This window comes from Pleurodeles waltl, chromosome 2_2 (assembly GCF_031143425.1).
Source record: "Pleurodeles waltl isolate 20211129_DDA chromosome 2_2, aPleWal1.hap1.20221129, whole genome shotgun sequence".
Classification (NCBI taxonomy): domain Eukaryota; kingdom Metazoa; phylum Chordata; class Amphibia; order Caudata; family Salamandridae; genus Pleurodeles; species Pleurodeles waltl.
The window spans coordinates 857,892,880-857,907,808 of record NC_090439.1 but is presented as its reverse complement, the minus strand read 5'-3'; positions in this window follow the sequence as shown (position 1 = coordinate 857,907,808).

Here is a 14,929-nt window from a genome sequence, read left to right as displayed (position 1 = left end):
GACGATGCAGTCTGGAGGTGTAGGGGGAGGTTGTTCCAAGCCTTGGATGTCAGGTGCAAGAAGGAGCGGCCTCTGCTGCTCCATCTGGCATGAGTTGGTGCAAGAACATGTTTAATGACATAACCAATGGCTGAAGAGGGCTTGCTGAAAGCCAATATACGTTAGTACATTATTATTAGGGCTCCTGGTTTTATGGTAGTTATTTTTTTAATATTTCCATCTGTATTTATCCATATTTACTTTTTGCTCATTTTATCTGTATTTATCCATATTTATTTTTGTCGCAAGCAAAAGAAGACACTGCAGCTAGTATATTTTCACATTTATTTAAATACACAATGTCCACTTGCACTCAGTTGTCATAGGTTTATATATACTTAAATATGTGCCAAATTAAGTAAACAAAATACATTCACCTGAAAATGTTGCTATTGTAGTACAAGCACATGTGCATTTCAAGAGACTTTGCAGACATTGAAGCTCACACTTCTCTGCACCGCCTTGAAACTCAGATATTTATTGCCTCAATAGTGTGGGGCAATGGTGGGCAAATGGTCTTTTGTATTGTCACTGTAATCAGAGAGGTGAGCGATCCTTCGCTCCTGATTCACACAGGCTGAATCAGGAGCGAAGGATCGCTCACCTCTCCGCTTACAGTGACAGTACAAAAGTAGTGCTTAATTTGTAAATAAAAACATGCCGGTGCCCAAAGCCCTCCTCTTAAACATGCGGCTGCTGCAATTAAATGTGTGAACACGTAATACTGAGGCAAGTAATCTTAAAGCCATCTGGGGCCTCTTCAATCCATTTAAATCCACTCCCTGCCCCTTCAGCCCACTCTTGCAGCTTTCTGCTTTCTCCCTTTGTGATGCTTTCCGTTTTTCTCTTCCTCCGTCTTTCCCATGTGTGTCTTTTGCTCGCAGTAAATGCTTGAGGCAGAAAAATAAGGGCAGGTCCTCAAAAAAACGTTTTGGTGTACCTCACCAGAAACAACAAGCACAAATTAAGCATTGTACAAAATACCATTCCCCCACTATTGCCCAGCACTATTGAGGCACTAACAATCCAAGTTTCAAGGCCGTGCAGAGAAGTGTGAATACAAACCTCAAACTTCAACTAAAAAACACAATTTCCTCACATTTTTGTGATGGAAAGTTATGGAATCTGCACAGAGCCACCCACTTCCTTCCACCCACCATTCTCCTAGTTCTCCCAATAAAAATGGTACCTCACTTGTGTATCTAGGCCTAGTGTCCCCTTTAGGAAACAGCCCAAAATGCAACATGGATGCATAACATTTTTCCACGCAAAACTGACCCATTTTTTTAAAAGTAGGAAGCTGTGGTTGTTTGGCCCTAGCTCATCTGGCTTCTAGAAAAACCTAGCAAACCTGTACATTTTTGCAAACTAGATACCTAGGGAAATGTAGGATAGGGATACATGTGTGGCTTTCACCAGGTTGTTTTACCCAGAATCCCTTGCAAACCTCAAACTTTGCCTAAGACACATTTTCCTCACATTTCAGTGATGGAAAGTTCTAAAATCTACCCAGAGCCACACACTTCCTTACACCCACCATTCTTCTAAGTCTCCCAATAAAAATGTTACCTCACTACAGGAAACAGACCAAAACGTAATATGGATACATACACATTTTCTACACAAAACTGACCTGTTTTTTGCAAAGTGGGTAGTTCTGGTTTTTGGGCCATAGATCAGCTATCATCTAGGAAAACCTAGCAAACATGTACATTTTTTAAAACTAGACACCTAGTCTAGGATGGGGTGACGTGCGGCTCTTACCAGGTTGATTTACTCACAATACCCTTGCAAACCTCAAACGTCGACTAAAAACACATTTCCCACACATTTCTGTGATGGAAAGTTATGGAATTTGCACAGAGTCACCCACTTCCTTCCACCCACCATTCTCCTAGGTCTCCCAATAAAGCTGGTAAAATGGTACCTCACTTGTGTGTGTAGTCCTAGTGCCCGCTACAGAAAATGGCCCAAAATGCAACATGGATACATAAGAGTTTTCTACACAAAACTGACCAGTTTTTTTAAAAGTGGGTGGCTGAGATTTTTGGGCCCTAGGCCAGCTGGCATCTAGGAAAACCTAGCAAACCTGTACATTTTTTAAAACTAGACACCTAGAGGAACCCAGTATTGGGTGACTTGTGTGATTCTCACCAGGTTGTTTTACCCACATTACCCGCAAAGCTCAAACTTCAACTAAAAAAAACACATTTTCCTCATTTCTGTGATGGAAAGTTCTGCAATCTACACAGAGCAACAAACATTCTTCCACCCAGAATTCTTCAAGGTCTCCCATTAAAATTAGTACCACACTTGTGTGGGTAGGCCCATTGCTTGTTAAACGGCCCAAAACGTAAAATTAATACATAAAAGTGGTCAACATAAAAATGACCCCTTTTTTGCAAGGGGGATAGCTGTGGTTTTTAGGCCCTAGCTCAGCCACCACCTAGGGAAACCTAGCAAACCTATACATTTTTGGAAACTAGACACCTAGAGAAATCCAGGATAGGGTGACTCGCATGGATCGTACAAGGTTTGTTTTTCACCCACAATACCCTGCAAACCTCAAAATTTGCCTGAAATCACATATTTGCTTACATTTCTGAGATGGAAACTTCCTGAATCCACAAATGAAGTGATTAATCTACAACAATCCACAAAATTCCTACCACCCAGCATTGACCCACTTGTGCTGATAAAAATTCTGCACCACTTGTGTGGCTGGGCCTAGTGTCAGTGACAGGAACTTATCAAACCAAGGGCAATGGGAGCCCTGGCTTGGGGACTTCTAATGACATCTGTTGGATACATTCCTGTCACTGGCACTAGGCCTAACCACCCAAGTGACACAGCATATTTTTCAGCAGAAGTGGGCAATGCTGGATGGTAGGAATTTTTGGATTCCTGCAGATTCCGGAAGTTTCCATCACAAAAATAGGAAGAAAAATGTGTGGTTTTAATCAGCATTTGAGGTTTCCAGGGCACTGTGGGTAAGAAAATGACGTGAGAAGGATGTAAAGCACACCACACTGGACTCCCCCACATTTCTAGTTTTCAGAACTGTCATGGTCTGATAGGGTTTTCCAGGTGGCAGCCTACCAAAGCCCAAAATGTCCAGGTGTTCACCATCGCAAGTGGAATGATATTGGGAGCTAGCCAAACTCTCCTGGCCAATTTATAAAAACAACACCCAAAAGAATCAAATATCCTCTTGTGTGCCATTGGGATGAGATACTTTAGTCTTCAGGGGAGCAGAAAATCTTTTCCCCATTTTTTTTGGGTGGGGCTATAGCCATGCCCTTGCTCGGCAGCCCCCAATGATACAAAAAAAAAAAAAGTAATCCCTGGTGTATAGTGGGTTTCCTGCCACACGGGGGGGCAGATAGGAGTAATTGCCCCCACCTGCCCCTCTCAGGGGCAGAAACACTGTTTCCCCTTGTTGGGGGGAGGTGGGAGCATGGCCATGCCCTGCTTGGGAGCCTCCAGCAATACAAATAAATATAAATAAATAAAGTAATCCCTGGTGTCTAGTGGGCTTTCTGCTTCCCCTTGGGGGTCAGATAGGGATAGGTACCCCATCTGCCCCCTCAGGGAGCTTAAATATGTTTCCATTTTTTTGGGAGGGCACGGCCATGTCAATGCTGGGCAGCCCCAACAGATACAAATTACAAAAAAAAGAAGTAATCCCTGGTGTCTAGTGGGCCTTCTGCACCCCCAGGGTCATATAGGGGTAGTTGCCCCTATCTGCCCCCCTGGGGGGCAGAAAGACTCTTTCTCTTTTAGAGGGGAGGTGGGGGCATGGCCATGACCATGCTGGGAAGCCCCCACTGACACAAATAAAAACATTAAAATGTAATCCTTGGTATCAAGTGGGCATTCTAGCCCTTGGGGGGATAGATAGGGCTAATGTTCCCCATCTGCCCCCTGGGGAGGCAGAAACACTGTTTTCCTTTTTTGGAGGGGGTGGGGACATGGCCATGCCCATGCTGGGCAACCCCCACCCCTAAAAATAAAAAAAGAAAGTATAACCCCTGGTGTATAGTGGTTTACTCCTACCTCCCCTGGGGCAGATCTGCCCAAAAATAGGGTTGATCTGCCCAGGGAGGCAGTAAACAGCCAAAATAATGCCCCCATAGTGGGGAGTGACTCTTGCCCAAGGGGCCGCTCACTTCCAAGAAAATAAATCCCTGATGTCTAGTGAGGTGGATGCCCGCTTGGGGATCTCCCTACTTGGGTGATCCCCAAGCAGGGATTCACTTTGGAAAGGTACCATTCCAAAGGGGAGACCCTTTTAGGGATATCTCTCCCATGTTCTTCGGTGCTCGGGGGGCTGAGATAGCCCCGTGAACACTGAAGCACTGAAACTGAAATGAGCCAATTGGCTCATTCCACTTTCACTGTAATTATGTCAGCACCCCATGAGCGCAGTTTGTCATTGCAGTGAAAGAAACAAAGGGGGTCATTCCAACCCTGGCGGCCGGTGATAAAGCGGCGGCCAACCCGCCAACAGGCAGGCGGTCAAAAAAAAGGTAATCTGACCCTGGCGGGAACCGCCAACACAGCCCGCCACTTTAACACTCCGACCGCCACGGCGGGACAGACAAACAGCTCGGCGGTCACCGCCAACAGCCAGGCGGCAGACAATGTACCGCCCACCCTATCACAACTCACCAATCCGCCACCTTTTCCGGGGCGGGAGCCCTGCCGATAAAAACACGGCGGAAACAGACTACGAACGGGAAAACGCTCACCTATACACACTCCACGAGGAAGGAGGACAGCATGGAGCCCGAATTACACATCCTACCGGCTATTGTCTACCTGCTCATCTACCACGAGTACGAACGCCGGCGCAGACGACAACGGTGAGTACTGCACCTACGACACAGGGGAGGGGGGAGGAGGAAAGCTTACAGGCACACACATATGCGACCCCCCCCAACTATCTACACACCAATGCAGAGCACCAAGTCACAGTGACACCACCCAAACCCCCCCGGAATAATGCAAAGACATAATTAAAGTGAGAAACAACATTTATGTATATAAGAGGTTCTTTGAAGTCATGGTAAAATAGCAATATGAATAGTAAAAAATCAAGTAAGAAAATTTCGAAACCGATAAACATAGGCAATAAGTCCTGCACAGTCACCTAAATTTCCACTGTCCGTGGGCCAAAGTGTATCAACACATGGGCAAAGCCCACACAGGAGACCTGAGTCCGTTGGAGAGAACACTGCTGGGGCATCAGATGACAAAACTACCGGCACCTCAGGGGGAAGGGAAGGGGGGGCACCTCAGCCACATGAGTCCACGACGCCAGATCCACGAAGGGTCCACCATGCCCACTGTGCCATCCTGGGGAGTGCAAAGCCACAGTCTCACAAGTCTCTACAGTGGGTGGATTGCCCACTGTACCATCCTGAGGAGTGCAAAGCCACAGTCTCACAAGTCTCTACAGTGGGTGGGTTGCCCACTGTGCCATCCTGGGGAGTGCAAAGCCACAGTCTCACAAGTCTCTACAGTGGGTGGGTTGCCCACTGTGCCATCCTGGGCAGTGGAAAGCCACAGTCTCACAAGTCTCTACAGTGGGTGGGTTGCCCACTGTGCCATCCTGGGGAGTGCAAAGCCACAGTCTCACAAGACTCTACAGTGGGTGGATTGCCCACTGTTACATCCTGGGGAGTGCAAAGCCACAGTTCATCAGGTGGATTACAGAGACCACTGGTCATGGAGGAGGCATGGTGGGCAGAGTGCGTCGTGAAGGCCTGCCCGACACAGAACCGGGACTGCCAATGGGCCAGCGGTGCTTGACAGGAAGGGCCCAGCGGAGCGGTGCTTGACAGGAAGGGGCCCAGCGGAGCGGTGCTTCACAGGAAGGGCCCAGCGGAGCGGTGCTTGAGACGGCGGGGCCCAGCGGAGCGGTGCTTGACAGGAAGGGCCCAGCGGAGCGGTGCTTGAGACGGCGGGGCCCAGCGGAGCGGTGCTTGACAGGAAGGGCCCAGCGGAGCGGTGCTTGAGACGGTGGGGCCCAGCGGAGCGGTGCCTGACAGGAAGGGGCCCAGCGGAGCGGTGCTTGACAGGAAGGGCCCAGCGGAGCGGTGCTTGAGACGGCGGGGCCAAGCGGAGCGGTGCTTGAGACGGCGGGGCCCAGCGGAGCGGTGCTTGACAGGAGGGGCCCAGCGGAGCGGTGCTTGACAGGAAGGGCCCAGCGGAGCGGTGCTTGAGACGGCGGGGCCCAGAGGAGCGGTGCTTGACAGGAAGGGGCCCAGCGGAGCGGTGTTGACAGGAAGGGCCCAGCGGAGCGGTGCTTGAGACGGCGGGGCCCAGCGGAGCGGTGCTTGACAGGAAGGGCCCAGCGGAGCGGTGCTTGAGACGGCGGGGCCCAGCGGAGCGGTGCTTGACAGGAAGGGCCCAGCGGAGCGGTGCTTGAGACGGCGGTGCCCAGCGGAGCGGTGCTTGAGACGGCGGGGCCCAGCGGAGCGGTGCTTGACAGGAAGGGGCCCAGCGGAGCGGTGCTTGACAGGAAGGGCCCAGTGGAGCGGTGCTTGAGACGGTGGGGCCCAGCGGAGCGGTGCCTTTCTGCACGGCGGGGCCCTCTTCAGCGGTGTCTTTCTGCACGGCGGGGCCCTCTTCAGCGGTGTCTTTCTGCACGGCGGGGCCCTCTTCAGCGGTGTCTTTCTGCATGGCGGGGCCCTCTTCAGTGGTGCCTTTCTGCACGGTGGGGCCCTCTTCAGCGGTGCCTTTCTGCACGGCGGGGCCCTCTTCAGCGGTGCCTTTCTGCACGGCGGGGCCCTCTTCAGCGGTGTCTTTCTGCACGGCGGGGCCCTCTTCAGCTGTGTCTTTCTGCATGGCGGGCCCTCTTCAGCGGTGCCTTTCTGCACGGCGGGGCCCTCTTCAGCGGTGTCTTTCTGCACGGCGGGCCCTCTTCAGCGGTGCCTTTCTGCACGGCGGGGCCCTCTTCAGCAGTGCCTTTCTGCACGGCGGGGCCCTCTTCAGCGGTGCCTTTCTGCACGGCGGGGCCCTCTTCAGCGGTGCCTTTCTGCACGGCGGGGCCCTCTTCAGCGGTGCTTGTCCAGTCATCCAAGGGAGCCAGAGCTGGCCAGGACTCCCTGCTTAGTCGCCCTCCAACCGTGCAGTTGCTGGACCCTTCTGTGACGGAGTCCTGGGCCCGTGGGTGTCCTCCCTCACACCCGGGATGGGGCTTGTGGGGCCCTCCTGGTCCGCGCCCCTGCTGGCTGACTTCTCCGCCCTGCTGCCCTTGCCCTCCTTCGATGAGGCTCTCTGGCCCTTGCCTCCCCTGGATGTTGTGGCAGGTGACGGCCCAGGACTTTGCTCCTTGGGGGCAGCCGTGTCAGTCTTCTCGCGGCGGCCCCTGATTTTACAGGTCCTCTTCCCAGGGGGGGGGCTGGCTGTTCCCTTGCTGCTGGCCGATGTATCTGTGCTGTGCTCCAAAACCCGTGCACAATGGTGACACTTGAAGCAGGGCTGGTGGTGGCTGAGGTGCTCTTAGGACTCTTAGCAGATGGAGGGGGTGGGTCAGGTGGGGCAAAGAGGTTCAGTTTGGAGAGGTAAAGTTTTTTAGGACCAATGTAAAGGGTAGGTGTAGTGGGTATGGGAGTGGAGGAAGAGGATGTGGTTGTAGGAGAGTCAGGTGTGCTGTCTTTGGGTGCAGGTGCTTGTGACGTAGGCTGTCGTGAGGTGGTTGGCTGTTGGGTGGGTGGCTGCCTGCGTTTGTGTGTCTTGGAAGAGGGGGTGACAGACACAGTGGGAGAGGACACAGGGGACGTGTAAATGGCAGTGGGGGTGGTGACTGCACGTGTGCGGACTGTACTGGAGGGTGTGCTGGTGATGGAAGTACTGGCTGATGGTGGTGTGCATGCAGGTGTGAGTGGAGACGTCACAGGGAGGGAGGAGGGAGACGAGGAGGAGGGGGACACAGGGGTGGTAGTGACTGTTGGCATGTCTGCATCTGGGTGTTGCTTGGGTGAATGCTTGTGTGATCTGTGGTGCTTATGTCTGGATGAGCTGCCCTTGGGTGTTGAGGTGTGTGCAGGCTGGTCTGATGGTGTGGATGGGATAGGCTGAGGAACAGGAGACAGAGACAGGGTGGAGGCAGTTAGAAGAGGGAGGCTGGAAACAGGGACAATGGCTGCCGTCAGTGCTGAGGCCAGAGCATTGAACGATCGTTGATGGGCAGCCTGACCCGAATGAATGCCCTCCAGGTATGCATTGCTCCGATGCACCTTCCTCTCTACCCCCTGGATGGCATTCAAAAGGGTAGACTACCCAACAATGATGGTCTGTAGGAGGTCAATGACCTCCGCACTGAGGGCAGCAGGGGTAACAGGGGCAGGGCCTGAGGTGCCTGGGGCGAAGGAGATGCCCGCCTTCTTGGGCGAGCGGGCACGGAGCGAAGGCTGAGGGGCTGCTGGGAGGGCGGAGCTGGTGCGCTGGGTGGCGGCTGTACCTGTAGAGGCGGGGGGCCCGGATGTTGCCGCCACCGCTAGGGAGCTCCCTTCCAAGGACGTGTCGGTGTTGCTGGTGTCACCACGGGTCCCCGTGTGGTGCTCCCCTTGCCCTCCGTATCACTGGTGACCTCGGTGTCTGTACCATGGCCCACCGGGGCCTTGTGAGTTGCAGCTCCCTCGTGCTCCGATGCCAATTCTCCTCCGCCTGATGATGCTAATGCACACATGCACAAGAAGACAAAGAAAAAGGGTGGGGGGAGAAATAAAAACAGGTTGAGTGCATGTATTGTCAACACCGTTGGCGGAGAGGACAGACACAGGAGCCTCATGCACTACGCCGCGCAATTGGGGTACGCTACTCAGTACTTGTGACTAGGCCAACAGGTCTATGGACAACATATGCGCACATGGGTGATGCTGGACCATGTATTGCTGTACTTGGCACCCTACAGAGGTGGGGGGCGGGGGCACAGGGCCATGCCTAAAGGAGGGGACTACACTACAGAAAGCGCCCTGGCCTAATGTCTCCCCCACCCAGACGCCTCCACTGCGCGTAAAGATAGCAGAATGTGCTGGTACTCACCCCCTTGTGTCTGCTGTGATGTCCTCACACGCCCATCCAATTCGGGGTAGGCCACCGCCAGGATCCGGGACATCAGGGGGGTCAAGGTACGACTGGCACCCCTCCTACGTTGGGAGGCCATCCCCAGCAGTGACTCGGCGGTCTTCCTGGTCCCGCGGTGGATGTCCTCCCACCTCTTTCGGCAGTGGGTGCCCCGTCTTGTGTGGACCCCCAGGGCCCGGACTTCCTTGGCGATGGCACGCCAAATGTCGACTTTCTGATGGGCGCTGACCTATTTGACATGTACAGGGTGGGAAAGGAAATTTCAACATTTTTCTGCATGTTAGATGTGATTGCCCCCCCTCCCCAACCCTGCCATGTGGCACATGCTCTCATCTGTCGTGCCTTGCACTCCTCATTCGCTCCCCACCCCACCATCTTACATCCACCACACACAACCCAGGCATAGCCCATTCAACGTGCATCCAGTGTACTTACCTGTTGGTCTGGAGGACCGTAGAGTAGCGCATACTGGGGTAGGACCCCATCCACAAGTTTCTCCAACTCTTCTGAAGTGAAGGCAGGGGCCCTTTCCCCAGTCGCAGCAGCCATTGTCTCTTCCAGACCGAGGTCACAGCAGCACTTGCAGTATAGGTCCTCTCCTGTGGATGATCAGGTCTCGAGTGATTAAGCAGATAGAAAATGGCAGTCACGCCCGCGGCGGTGCGTACCGCGGCGGTGCGTACCGCGGCGGTGCGTACCACGACCGCCGGCGCACATCGTCATTGGCTCCTGAGACCCATAGGGTTCAATGTTAACCAATGCTGCTTTGCGCCACGGTCTTCGACCGCCTACCGCCACGGTGAGCCACGCCAGCGCAGTGACCTCACATCCCACTGTCACACTTCACAGGTCAGGCAGCTGCCATTTCAAGGGCCCACATGGCCTGATTTCTACTGCGTCACACAGGCCTAGGCCTTGCATTGCCACTCATACAAGCCTTTCAATGCATAGCGATTTGTGTACTGTGCAAGCTGTGGGAACGAACCTGAGGGTTGCTTGACTCTGTGCGCCATGTTGTCCTTCCTAGGCACCGTCCGCTGGGACTTGCGAGGAGAAGGATGAATCCTCCCGTGTACCGACCGCTGGTGGACCTGTCGACAATGGAAGAACGACATATTATACTTCGATACCGACTTGACCGAGCCACTATACATGAACTGTGTGCCCAGCTGGAGCCAGACCTGATGTCCCCCATCCGCCAACCCACAGGGATTCCCCCTCTGGTGCAGGTGCTGTCAGTACTCCATTTTTTGGCAAGTGGGTCTTTTCAGACAACAGTGGCCATGTCATCAGGGATGTCTCAGCCTATGTTTTCTAAGGTTTTGTCCAGAGTGTTGTCTGCCCTGATGAAATACATGCGGAGATACATTGTTTTCCCTGAGGAGGGTGATTTGGCCACTGTGAAGGGTGATTTCTATGCCCTTGGACATATCCCCAACATCATTGGTGCCATTGATGGGACCCATGTTGCTTTAGTACCCCCAAAAGACAATGAGCAGGTGTACAGAAATAGAAAAAGTTACCATTCGATGAATGTCCATGTGGTCTGTTTGGCTGACCAGTACATCTCCCATCTAAATGCCAAGTTCCCTGGGTCAGTGCATGACGCGTATGTCATGCGAAATAGCAGCATCCCTTATGTGATGGAACAGCTACAGAGACACCGTGTGTGGCTAATAGGTGTCTCTGGTTACCCCAACCTGCCTTGGCTATTGACCCCAGTGAGGAATCCCCGGACCAGGGCAGAGGAACAGTACAATGAGGCACATGGGCGAACTAGGAGGATTATAGAACGGACCTTCGGGGTCCTGAAGGCCAGGTTTAGGTGCCTGCATATGACAGGGGGATCCCTCATGTACTCACCAAAGAAGGTGTGTCATATCATCGTGGCCTGCTGTATGCTTCACAATCTTGCATTGCGACGCCAGGTGCCTTTCCTGCAGGAGGATGGTCCAGATGGTGGTGTTGTAGCAGCTGTGGAGCCTGTGGAGAGTGAAGTGGAGGAAGACGACGGGGACGACACGGACAACAGGGACACAGTTATACAACAGTATTTTCAGTAGCACCCAGGTAAGAATCACCCACGCCATTTTACATTTACTTCTGGCCTCCTGCATCTCTACTTTCTGTGTTTCCCCCCAGTTCCTTTTCACTGATTTTTGACTTTCCCTTCCCTTTTCAGAGCTGTATGACCCACAGCTTGACTTCTGCTTTGTTTGCCCATGGACTAATGCTTATTGACACTGGTATGTTGTCATCACAATGTAAATGAACATTATTGCACCGTTATGTGTAATACATTTGTAAAGAATACAAGCAAACTCCTGACATTTGAAGTGTAATTGGTGATTTATTTTAAGTGCTGCGTATAGGTCCATGATAGTTAAACGGTGATGGGTGGGGGTGGAGTAATGTCCATGGCAGAGTCCAGTTTTCAGTAGCACAGGTGCAATGTCCATATGCCTGTGGAAGGATGGAGCAGGGGCAGTTCAAGGTTGGACAGGGTGACAATGTGGGACAGTGGGATGACATCAGGGGGTATCTTAGGCTGGCGGGGGTCTTGGCATCCTACTCTGTCTTCTTGTGTGATCTCAGGTTCCGCTTGCGGGGTGGTTGATCTTCAGCAGGAGGTGGGGTTCTGGTGGCCTGTCGTGGTGTGGGGTCCTCCTGTCCACTAGCGCCGGCGGAGGTGGTAGGCTGTTCGTCGTCCGAGCTGGTGACAGGGGCCCTTTGGGGTGCTACATGGTCCCGCAATGTGGTGACTATCTGGTTGAGGGCCAGGACGATGGTCCCCATTGCGGTACCGTTGTGCCGGAGTTCGTCTCTGAACCCCATGTACCGTTCCTCCTGCTGTGCCTGGATCTCCTGGAACCTGGCCAGTACCGTCGCCATCGTCTCCTGGGAGCGGTGGTATGCTCCCATGATGGTGGTGAGGGCCTCTTGGAGAGTGGGTTCCCTGGGCCGGTCAACCCCCTCTCGCACAGCAGCCCTCCCAGTTGCCCTGTTTCCCCGGGCCTCTGTCCCCTGGACGGTGTGCCCACTACCACTGCCCCCAGGTCCCTGTTGTTGTTGGGGTGGTGGGTCAGCCTGGGTGCCCTGTAGTGGCGGACACACCGCTGATTGACGCGTCCTGGAGACAGAGGCATGGGCCCGCTGGATGGGAGCTGTGCTGGTATTCCCAGAGGGGGTTGGGTCTGCTGTGGCCTGTGTCTGTGTGTGGGGAACCAACTGACCAGAGGTCCCCGATGGTCCGGGCTGGTCATCAGGTTCTAGGTCGACAGAGCTGCTGTCATCACTGGGGGCCTGTTCTGGGGGTGGGATGGACAAATCTGGACCCTCCTGGCCGGTGTGTTGGCGTTTGGGCCCTGCAGGGGTAAAAGAGTATGGTTATTGCTTCTGTGTGTGCCATGGCGTGTGATTTGTGGGTGCCCTTGTCCCCCAGTGCTGGCATTCCCTTGTGGGAGGAGTTGTGAGGGTGGTTTGGGGGGGGATGAGTATGTGCAGTGGTCATGCTTGGGTGATGGGTGTCCATGGTTTGTGTTGGCATCCAGGGATTGGTGTTGTGTTGGGTGGGTTGTGCTGGTGAGACATTGGCAGGGAGGATGTGTGCTGGGGGGTTGGGGGTGAGGGTGGGGGTGCGGGTTGGCATGCTGGTGTTTGGGGGGGGTGAAGTATTTGGGATTAGACTTACCAGAGTCCATTCCTCCGCCTACTCCAGCGAGGCCCGCAGGAGGCAGGATGTTCAAGACCTCTTGCTCCCATGATGTGAATTCGGGTGGAGTGGGTGGGGGTCCGCCGACAGTCTTCTGCACAGCGATGTTGTGTCTTGACACCATCGACCGCACCTTCCCCCGTAGGTCGTTCCAGCGCTTTCGGATGTCTTCCCGGTTTCTGGGATGCTGTCCCACAGCGTTGACCCTGTCGACGATCCTTTGCCATAGCTCCGCCTTCCTGGCTATTGTGGTGTGCTGCACCTGTGTGCCGAATAGCTGGGGCTCTACCCTGATTATTTCCTCCATCATGACCCTGAGTTCTTGGTCCGAGAACCTGGGGTGTCTTTGGGGTGCCATGGGGTGGTGTGGGGTGGTGTTTGTGGTGATGAGTGTGGTGTGTGTGGTGGTGTGTGGTGTTTTGTGCGTGGATGTAGTGTGGGTGATGATGTTGTGTTCCTCTGTGTGTTGGGGTTTGCGATAGCTGTGCTCTCTCTCTCGCCTTCTCTCCGAATTTCTAGTAGTGGGGGTTTGTGGGTGATGTGGGTGTGTGTTTTATAGTTGATTGGATGTGTGGGTGTGGTGTGTGTATGTGTATCAGGTGTGTGTATTTCGAATTGTCCAATGTGGCTGTGTTTTGTAAAGGTGTGTGTATTTTGACCGCGGCAGTGTGTACCGCCAATGGAATACCGCGGTTGAAAGACTGCCGCGTGGATTCGTGGGTCGTAATGGCATGGGCGTGTTTGTGTTGGCGTGACGGTGGAGGTTTGGTCATCTCCAGTTTATCGCTGACCGCTGATGAGGCGGCCTTCCGTGGATGTCGGGTTTTTGGCGGTTTGGAAGTTGTGGGTCAGAATGACCGTGGCGGTTTACCGCGGCCGCGGCGGTAGAATGGCGGACTTCTGACCGGCGGTAAGAGCCTTTTACCGCCGAGGTCAGAATGACCCCCAAAATGTCTTGGGCAGCAGAGGAAGCTCTTACCCTTCTCCAGAGGTTCAAAAACTAAAAAGAAATCTCTCTATTGTGAACAGAAGAGGGATTTCATGGTCATGTGATAAGGAAGGAATGGTTCCGTCCTCAGCATACTGCCATCGGTACCGAGGATGTAACTATTCCATCCTCAGTCCTGGCAGGGTTAAATTTCTCCCATTTAAAAAAATGACTGTATTTTTCAGTTATAAATATGGCCACTAGGAGCAAGAGGCCTGCCGTTTGTAAATTCAACACTTTGAAGTGGGAGAAAAATAAAATGTCAACTTATTCATTAAGGTAACATTTTATTTTCAGTTTCTCCCATTTAACATTTTGTCACCATGTTCCAATATTGAGTTAATGAGTACTTTTATTTAAGAGTTAAAGACATCACTGCTTCAGTTCTTCACCTACGTGCCCCAACCTGGGTCATAAATCTGACTGGGCACTGCTCATTGTAATGTCCTGCTGTCTGCACCTGATTATATTAATGTAAAATAAACACACACTCCCCTTAACTTTAAAAGTAAAATCGGACCATCTCAATGCTGCTAGCTACTCTGAAGGTGCCTGCGAGTTACTGGTTACTCATGATTGACTGCTTGTATGGATTAAATAAACGTTAATATTGTACTGTACTGTTCTCTATAAAAGTTATTTAATGGCTATGGTTTTGGGAAGGAAACGCAAACCAATCATATGCACAAATGAATCTAGGAGAACTAGGAAATAACTAGTGGATTTCTTTTTTAATCAAATTACAATCTATAGAGAGGATGTGAATAAAAAATGATTGTGTAACAGAAGACTGGTGAAATGTACACACACACAGAGGATATTAGTAGACACAGATGATCAATCACCACAGCAAACAGGATGGGAGTCTGACAAATAAGAAGGGTAACAAAGAAGAAGATGATGGATAGATAATGCCAATTGCAGAAGCATGCAGGATGCTAAGAGATCAGCATTTACCCTGGGAGATTTGTGGAGAGTGATTCTTGATATGTAGAGTTTTATGAATATGGAATAGGTTTGAATTAACAGAACAGTGACATTGTTAAATTATGGGAATGAGACTGGGTTAAGTTAAATGTTGTTTGCAGGTTGGA